Below are 9,468 nucleotides of genomic sequence, written 5' to 3'. Positions count from 1 at the left end.
GCTTGATCACATCGGAATTGAACCCGCGGAGCCCAGCTGCTCCCCAGGCCCCGAAGAGAAAAGATCTGTGTGTGGGTGGGAGATACCGGCTGGGGGCCGCCCTCAGGACCCTGTGAGAGGAGAAGCCCCACCAGGACGGCAGGGGTGGGGAAGGGAAAGCGTGCTAGGCCCGAGACTGGGGAGAGCGAGGGGCCGAAGAAGCAAACGAGTTTCCCCGGAGCTCAAGCTGCTGCCGCGGAGTAAAAGGACTGCCTGTCTACGTGGCTGAGGGAGGGGAGGAGCGCGCTGAGAGGAGGAGCCCCGTGAGGGAGGGGTGCGCTGAGGGGAGGGGTGTCGGGGGGAGGGGGGCGGTGCTGAGGGGGAGGGGCGCGCGGAGGGGCGGGGCGCCGTGAGGGAGGGAGGTGCCGAGGGGCGGGGCGCCGTGAGGGAGGGCGGTGCCGACGGGAGGGGCGCGCCGAGGGGCGGGGCGCCGTGGGGAAGGGCAGTGCTGAGGGGAACTTTAGTGCTGAGGGGAGGGGCGCGCTGTGAAAGGCGAGGAGTGAGGGGCGGAGTGAGGAGAGGGGAGTGCGAGAAGTACAAGGGTGGGGGGCTTTTCTGCCCACTCAGGTCCAGGAGCACGTTTGACTTTGACCTCACTAGAGGCTCTGCTGGGGCTGGTGCCTACACACGAGCCCCTTGGCCCATGACCCCGGGGGTGGGGCTGGGCAGGAGAGGGTCAAGGCAAAAGAGGAGGCAGGGGTGGGAGGGCATGGACCTCAAACTCAGTGGGCCCATTCTCTTGGGTCCCACCCCTCTGGGCCTCCATACCACACCCTACCCCTGGGGCGATCACCCTGGAGAGAGTTGAAGCTGTTTCTCAGCTTCAGGGCTAAGGGGTTCAATAAATGGGCTCTCGGAGAGGCACGAACCCCCAGAAACTGTGCAAGATTTTGTGTGAAGGGTGTGCATGTGTGTTTCCGATAAAAGTGGCCATAGCTTTCATTCGCAGCAGGGTCCACACTCAGAAAAAGTTAGGAACCCTTGCTACAGAACTTCGGGAGCAGGGGCGCCTGGGTGGCTCCCCGGGTCAAGTGTGCCGCTTCGCCTCAGGTCACGATCTCGAGGTTGATAGGTTGGTGCCTCCTGCTGGGCTCTGCGCTGACAGCTAGGAAGGAGCCTGGAGCCTGCTTCCGATTCTGTGTCTCCTTCTCTCTCTACCCCTCCCCTGCTGGCACTCTGTCTCTCTCTCTCTCAAAAACAAATAAACATTAAAAAAAAAACAAAACAAAACAAAACACTTAGGGGCGCCTGGGTGGCTCAGTCAGTTGGGCGGCTGAGTACAGCTCAGGTCATGATCTCTCAGTCTGTGAGTTCGAGCCCCGCGTGGGGCTCTGTCCTGAGCGCTCAGAGCCTGGAGCCTGCTTCCGATTCTGTGTCACCTTCTCTCTCTACTCCTCCCCTGCTGGCACTCAGTCTCTCTCTCTCTCTCTCTCTCTTTCTCTCAAAAATAATAAACAAAAAAATTATAAAAATAAATACATACAATAAACACTTAAAAATTAAAAAAGAATAAAAAAAAGAACTTAGGGAGCAAAGGGGTAGGAGCCCTGCCAAGGGCATCCTAGGTACTCGGGTACCTAGGTACTTCTGAGACCAGCCATCTCCCAGGGCAGCCTGCTTTGCACTGGCAGAGCTGAGAGGGTGGAGGGTTCTGGGACTTTATGAAATTGCCCTGAGATGACTTCAGGTGTTTCTAGAACAGCCTGACAGAGACTCACTGGCTGACTCCTAAAAAGCCCTTGGCCTGGACCAAGCCATCCCCACCTGGAGAGCAGGATGCATCCCTCCAGCCTCCTCCTGGCCTCACCCACCCACTCCTGGCCCTGTAGCCACAAAACCAGGAGAATGGGTCACTGGGACAAGTGAAGGGGCTATGGTCCACTCCCTCCCCAGCCCGATAGGCCAGTCATCAAACACTTGCCAGACCGCTAGGCAGTCAGCCAATCTGCCTCACCCCATTTCCAGCCAGGAAATGTCTGCAACCCCAAGTCTGTCTGAAGAGCCAGCCAGTTAAAGTCAGCGCCAGACATTGGCGTGAGTCAGAAAGCACACAAGTGGGCCCTAAGCTGGCTGAGCTGGGCAGGCGGGGTAGGATGGAGAACTCTGCAGAGGTTACGGGCACAGGCGTTAATTCTATTACCGGCTGCTCTGGGAGTTACTGAGTTGCAGGCAGGGGCGGGGTGGGGGGTTGTGGAGCAGGAAGAGGGGAGGATGTGGGGGCAGGCAGAAAGAAGAAATCCGCGTCCTTTGATGTCACCTTCGGGGTCGGGTCCTTTGCTTTATACCTCACGTTTCATTCACGTTAGAAATACTTATTGTCGGGCGCCTGGGTGGCTCAGGTCATGATCTCACAGTTTGTGGGTTCGAGCCCCGCCGCAGGCTCTGTGCTGACCACTTGTCCAGAGCCTGGAGCCTGCTTCGGATTCTATGTCTCTTTCGCTCTCTGCCTCTCCCCCGCTCACGCTTTGTCTCTCTTTCTCAAAAATAAATACATGTAAAAAATAAAATAAATACTTATTGAACGCTGGCTATGGTCTAGGCAATGTTCTAGGTGGGACTACAGCAGTGAACAAAAGGACAAAAACCCTGGCAAACAGAGGTTAAGTGCTTGGAGAAGAATATTCACACGTTCTCACAACCATCCGTCGAGATAACTAGCCTTGCTACTGCTTTTGATGGCGAGGAAAAAATACGGCTTTGCCAGAGGGATCCAACTGGGCAGCTGGGCTCGAACCTGGGCCCACCCCCAACGCTCCCGCTGTTTCCACCATGCCTGAAATTAGAGCCTTCTCGGAAGCAGAGTTTCCTAAAACTGAGGGCGAGGACATTGGCTGAGCTCCTACTACGTGCCAGGAGGCCCTTTATACAAGTCCTTTGATTTAGTGTTTGCTAGAAAATGTAAGATAGCCAACATATTGCTGCCGCCATTTTCTAGATGCACAAAATTGAGGCTCAGAGAGAGAAAGTAGCTTGCCGGGGCCCAGCCCAGGTCTAACATAATCTCTGCCAAGATTTCCAAAGTGCCAATGTCCACCCGTGTCCCCCGGGACTCAGTCGGGATGAACGGACGATGGTCCCTACTAGGGGACATCTCAGTCTCCATGACCAGTCTCGGGTGTAGGGAGGGTCTGGCCCTTTTCTTGCCAGGCACGTGATACGGCATGCTTGGTGGACAAAGCAGGCATCTGGTCACCTGGGGGTAAGAGAAAGGACAGTATGAGGTGGCAGGGCTCCGGAGGGGTCCTTGGTGACCTTTGGTGGTTGCCTCAATTACTACAAGCCTTCCAGGGTGGTTGCAGAGCTGGGTGGGTGGACGAAGCAGCGTGAGCCAGGCCTGGGGGCTGGAGGACAGGCGTGAGCTGGTTGTGGGACCGGGAGACTGCCTGGAAAGTGCTGGGCCGAGGAAGATGAGAGGCCGGCCAGAGGGGGAGGTGGCTGCAGAGGTCTGCAAGATGTGTTCTGGTGGCAGAAGCCAGGCGAGGCAGGCTGTCACCTCCTGGAGGTCAGGTGCATTCTTACCCAGAGCGGGCACCATGAGCTGCAGGGGAAAAGTCTCTCTGGGAGAAAGCCACTATCCCTATCAGTCTGCTTCCCAGACTGCTTCAGCTATGGAGCCCAAGGCAAGGTTAGGAGGTCAGGAAGCTGGACCGATGCCCGGGCAATCCCAACAAAGTCCCTGGCTCCCCGCCCCCGTCCCAGCTCTGCCTCCCAAAGGGAATCACACACAGCCCCAACCCCCCCCCCACCCCCCGGACACTGGCTCGCTCTCAAGTGAACACTGAGGCCTCAGCGTTTCAGGGAGGTATGATCAACTCATTTTATACATAAAGAAACAGGCTCAGGGAAGCAAAGGCATCTTTCCCGAAGCCCCAGGCCAGGCACCAGGGTGTCCTCTTGTCCCTGTGATTGGTCCATGCCAGCCTGGTGACTCTCTCCCACTCCGAAAGCCTGGGAGGATAGCACTGGGAGGTGGCACTGGTAGCACTGGGAGGTGGTCAGCGCGCCCAGAGGGGCACAGGTGGGTAAGTCGTGCCTCCTCAGCTCGATTGTGAGGGGCGTGCTGGAGACGGGGACCTGCCTGGGAAGCCCTGACAATGTCGCATACAGTGGGTAGCAGCCAGTGAGCACCCCAGCGTGGTCTGCCTCGATTGGGACCTGGCTCAGACAGAGCTCAGTCCTGCGGGTCACCGAGGCATAGAGAGGTCAGAGACGTGAAGTGCAGGAGGCAGGATTCAAACCTGACAGTGTGGCTCAAGGTCCGGGCCTTTTTTTTTTTTTTTTTTTTTTTTAACGTTTATTTATTTTTGAGACAGAGAGAGACAGAGCATGAACGGGGGAGGGTCAGAGAGAGAGAGGGAGACGCAGAATCCGAAACAGGCTGCAGGTTCTGAGCTGTCAGCACAGAGCCCGACGCGGGGCTTGAACTCACGAACCGCGAGATCATGACCTGAGCCGAAGTCGGACACTTAACCGACTGAGCCACCCAGGCGCCCCTCGAAGTCCGGGCCTTGACCCCTGCGCTGTGCCGCCTCTCTGATTGGACCTGGCAAGTCCATGAGATGCTCGGGCCGGCACCCTCCCCAGCATCCCCTACCATACCCCCCAATGGCCCCTAAGTCTCAGGTACTCCAAGCTGGTACCCTTGTCCCCCCCATCCCTCCACGCTACCCCTCCTCCTGCTTCGGTATCACTGCTACACAGAGCCTGAGCCCCTAAAACAACCTGGCGGCAAGCAGATGCCTCCATAAATCAGAGTCTTGTCCTCTCACCCCGGACACAATCCCACCCCTGCACCGCCTATTTCTCTGGCCTCGTGCCTCCTTGGATCTAGCCAGCGGCTCACAAATGAGCCCTGCGTCAGGGCTGAGGAACTGATGTTCATTAACAGGAAGTCTCGGGGCGGTTAATTGGCATTTATGTCCCCAGGCACACACCTCGAAGTTGATAGATGATGCTGTTCCCGGGTGAGGGGTTCAGTAGCTGTGCCAGGGCCCTCACCTCGCCCACCCTCCCCAGGACCGAGTTTTAGCCCTGGCTACAGTTGTCACACAGGGCGGGGTGAGGCTGGGGGTCACCTTTGCACATTCAAGTTCCTCCCTCTGCTTCAGCCAACCCCTTCCTGCCTCTTCTCCCTAAAGACCGTGGAACCGAAATCAGGCCCAAGGTAGACCCAGCTCTGTTTGGGGCTAGCTCTGTGATCTTGGGCAAGTTACTTAATCTCTCTGAGCCTCAGTTTCTCCATCTCCAAATTCTAAAGCAGATGAGACACAATCTAGGGCCAAGTACAAGGCCTGAGCGTAGCAGGTGCCCTGTGGACACCCCCTACCATACCCCCCCGTGGCCCTGAAGTCTCAGCACGTTTCCCCCTCAAGCCTGTGCCCCTGTTATCCCCACTGCCACCCCCAGTAGCCCAAGCCAGAAGTCCGGGATGTCATCTGGGACACCCCCCAACATTTAGTCACCAAGTCCCAATGACTGTACCTCGTAAGTGGTTGTCCTGTCTGTCCATACCTCCTTACCCACTGTCAACATCTTGGATGCGTTCATCGATGCAGATTCTCACGCCAGTCTCCTCACTGGTCTCCCTGCCCCACCCCCCCCCCCTTCTGCCCCCACCCCCCTGAAAGCCTGCCTTGCAGCCAGAAAGTTCCCTAAAGGGTAAATCTGGTAAATTTACCCTTTTGTTTACAACCTTTCGGTGGCTCCCTGTTGCCCTCAGGACAAAGGGCAGCCTCAGTTTCAGACAACATTTACAGAATCCTTTGCAACTGTCCCCACCTCTCCCACCTCCCTTCCTGCTGAGGCTCCCCCGTACCCTGTCCCAGGCCCCTGGCCCCTCACGCTGTGCCTGACTCCGGGTGGCCCGTGCACATGTGTATTCCTCCATCTTTCCCTTTGCCATCTGCCCTAATTAACTCCCACTTCAGGACTTGGCCTGGGCACCAGCTCCTCTGGGAAGACTTCTCCGCTTGCCCAAGCCGGGTTACGGTCTTCCGGGCTCCCCCCTACCCCCATGCTTCTGCCTTTTTTTTTCTGGCAGAAGAAGTCTGTGCCTAGCAGGCGCTAAGGCATGAGCGCTGCAGGCCCATCCCTAAGAGGTTTGCACAAATAGGAAGGGAAGGAGACTGGAGAGTTCGAACCTCCCTGCAACTAAGCTCCTGCCAGGACCCCCAGGCTGCCTCAGGCTCAGCCTGAGATCCTACAGGGGGCTCGGGTTGGTGGATTCTTCTGGGCCTCGGAGAATAGCCAGGGCTCATTCAGCCTGTCCTCTAGCCCCCGGCGCCTGCCTGTGGCCCTACAGGACTCACAGCTCTCTCCTAACCGAAATCCTACGACTATCTTCCAAGCATTTCATTAGCCCCCTGAAGCAGACCCAGGAGCCTCCGAGGCCAGGCCCGAGCCTGGCAGCAGGCCACCAATCTTCCTGCCAAATCCAGGGCAAAACAATTTCTCAGCCGTAGGCCAGGCCCTTGGCGGCAACCTCCCCGGCCAGGGGCTCGCGGAGCACCCCCCGGATTGTGCTCTTTGCTGCCAGCCTGGCATCTCCAGTCCAGCCTCTGCACAGAAATGCTGGGGGCCATTTGACCACATGCTTGACGGGGCCCGTCCTGAAACCCTTCAATGGCATCACCACCTGTCTGAAGGTTCTTGCCCCCCAGCTGGCCCAGGAGGCTGCGGGATCTCACTGCACCCAGCTTCCTGGCCTCCCAGGCCTCACCCTGCCCTGCTTCGGCTGCACAAGCCCGCGACCCCTCCCAGCCTTGGCATGGGCTGCTGCTCCACCTGGCAGGCCCTTTTCACCTTTCTTTTAGGAAGATGCATATGACATGGGATAATTAAATGCGTATTAACTCCTGTGGGACTCCTACTTGGCTTGCTCAGGAAGGCAGGAGTTTCCTCCTCTGCGCCCGGTCAGAACTGTGGGTGTTCTCCTGTTCTGGCCCCATCACACGGTGCTCTCGTTTCTTCTTTTGATATTCGGCTCTCCAGCTAGACTGAGAACTCCTGGAAGGCAGGGACCAGGTCAAAGTCCTGCCCTCTCTGTCTCCCCCTTGTGGCACAGCTTTAGGCAAAGCACTTAAATGTTTGGGGGGTAAAGGAAAGAAGGAAAGGGTCATCTCCATCTTCAAGTATCCAAATACCTGCTCTGTGCCTGCTCTGGTCCGGGCTATACTGTCCTCCATTAGTTGGGGCTTCTGGGCTTCCTCTTCTATTGATTGATAGAGAGAGAGAGAGAGAGCAAGCGAACCGGGTAAGGGTCAGAGAGAGAAGGGGAGAGATAATCCCAAGCGCCGAGTCCGACGTGGGACTCCAACAGCAAGATCATGACCCGAGTGGAAGTCACTTTTTTTTTGAAATTTCTTTTTAATCTTTGTTTATTTTTGAGAGAGAGAGAGAGAGACAGAGCGTGAGCAGGGGAGGAACAGAGAGAAAAGGAGACACACAATCTGAAGCAGGCTCCAAGCTGTCAGCACAGAGCCCGAGGCGGGGCTCGAACCCACGAACTGCGAGATCATGACCTGAGCCGAAGTCAGTCGCCTAACCGACTGAGCCACCCAGGCGCCCCTCTCCCCATTCTCCTCCGTAGGCACTCACCATTGTCACGCAGCGAACTTCAGATAGTCTTAGATGTTCTCCCAGTGCCTGGCCTGCCATGAGAGCCTTCTGTCAGGCCCAGTTAGGATCCCAGCTCTGCCGCGCATTTGCCATTTGACTTTGACCAAGCTCCCTCGTCTCCTGGAGCCTCAGTTTTCCCTTCTGAAGAGGGAGGTAATATCTCTTGTCTGCGAGGCACAGGCGAGCCAGCGGAGCTGTGAGTGAGGGCCTCAGGGAGGTAGAGGCCGTGCTGGGTGCTGCAGAAGCGGGCAGCATCGCGCCCCTGCCGTCCCGGAAACACTCCCACTGCTGTGGCCTGAGTCAGCCGCGGGAACCTTAGCAGACATGTGCGAGAAGGGACGCTGGCCCAGGTGTCAGGCCCCTGCGATTGGGCCCTTGAAGCAGCCACTTCCCCAGCTGGTCTCAGCCTCCCCGTGTGAAGGGTGACCGACACTGACCCCTGGGTCTGCGGCAGGTGGCAGGCAGCGAGGAGGACTCAGCAGCCGCCTACTGTCAGTGAGGGACCTTCCCAGGGTGCCCGGCAGCCGGGAAGTGTGCCAGGGGGACGAGGAGGCCGTTAAGATCTTAGGCCTCAGCCTGAAGCTAATATATATTATTGGCGTGTGGTGAGGCGGCGGGGGAGGGAGGGAACTGGGTAGTTCTGCAACCGTCAGGACTGATTTATTGGCTAATTAGGAGGTTTCCACAGTCACCGACTACCCTGCTGTGTGCATGGACGGGAGGGTGGGGGCCACAGGGCAGCCGGGACTGCTGGGAGGCCAGCTGGGACCCGAGTGGGGCTCCGTTTCTCACCTGATCTGGGAGCACCAAATGGCTGAAAGAAATAATCCAAGGGGCTTGGGTCAGGCCGTGGACCTGGGACTCGGTAGCTGGGACAAGCCCATCAGGACTCGCCGGCCCGAGTACTGAACAGAACTGTCCCAAAGAAGAGGACTGGGAACTCTCTGAGATTTCCAGACATCGAGTCAAACGTGGGAGCTGCTGGTTTAGGGAAGAGGGCCGATGCAGGATCAGGAGTCAGGAAGAGCCAAGGAAAACCTTGGAAACCTTGGAAACTGAGAGCCGAGGCCCCCAAAGTGGAGAAGGCGGTTCCACTGAGCAGAAAAAGTTAAATAGCGGTGGGTTTGAATCCAACTTCCGCCAAACACTAGCTATGTGAGCTTGGACAAATCACTAAACCTTTTTCTTTCTTTCTTTCTTCTTTTTTTTTTTTTTTTTTTTTGAAGATTTTATTTTTAAGTAATTGCTACACCCAGCATGGGGCTCCACCCCACAATCCCGAGATCAAGAGTCACACACTCCACCGACTCAGACAGGCCCCCCAAATTACTAAACCTCTCTGATCCTTGGTTTCTACATCTGCAGAAAGGGAACTAATTATGTATCTACCTTGCAAAGCTGCTTCGATAATGAGATTGAAGGACGTAGCACCGCGTAAGATGCGCAGTAAATGCTTCACGACTCTTTGCTAAATCAGCTGCTTGGGGTTACATGACCCAGGCCACACGGCCTGGAAGGGAGAAGCGGCTTCGCAAAGGGTGGTTGAGGAAGCAGGGCCTAGAAGGTGCTGAGCGGGTTGGAAGGGCGGGCAGAGGAACGGCCCTCCCGCCAGACCGGCTGTGGACAGAGTCTGGGGGCTGCCTGGCCAGGGGGCTGCGCTTCGCGGGGGTGACCCAATTTCACCGCCCAGGGCATCCACGGGGGCTGGGGCCCCAGCTCGGCCAGTGCGTCTCAGAGGACCCCCGGCGTTGGCGCGTCCCCTCGTCGCCGTCGTGCCCCGGGGGGAAGCGGAATGACGGAAAGACGGTCATC

This window comes from Panthera onca, chromosome B4 (genome assembly GCF_046562875.1).
Source record: "Panthera onca isolate mPanOnc1 chromosome B4, mPanOnc1 haplotype 2, whole genome shotgun sequence".
Lineage (NCBI taxonomy): Eukaryota > Metazoa > Chordata > Mammalia > Carnivora > Felidae > Panthera > Panthera onca.
The sequence above is the reverse complement of the archived record's forward strand: the minus strand, read 5'-3'. Positions refer to the sequence as shown.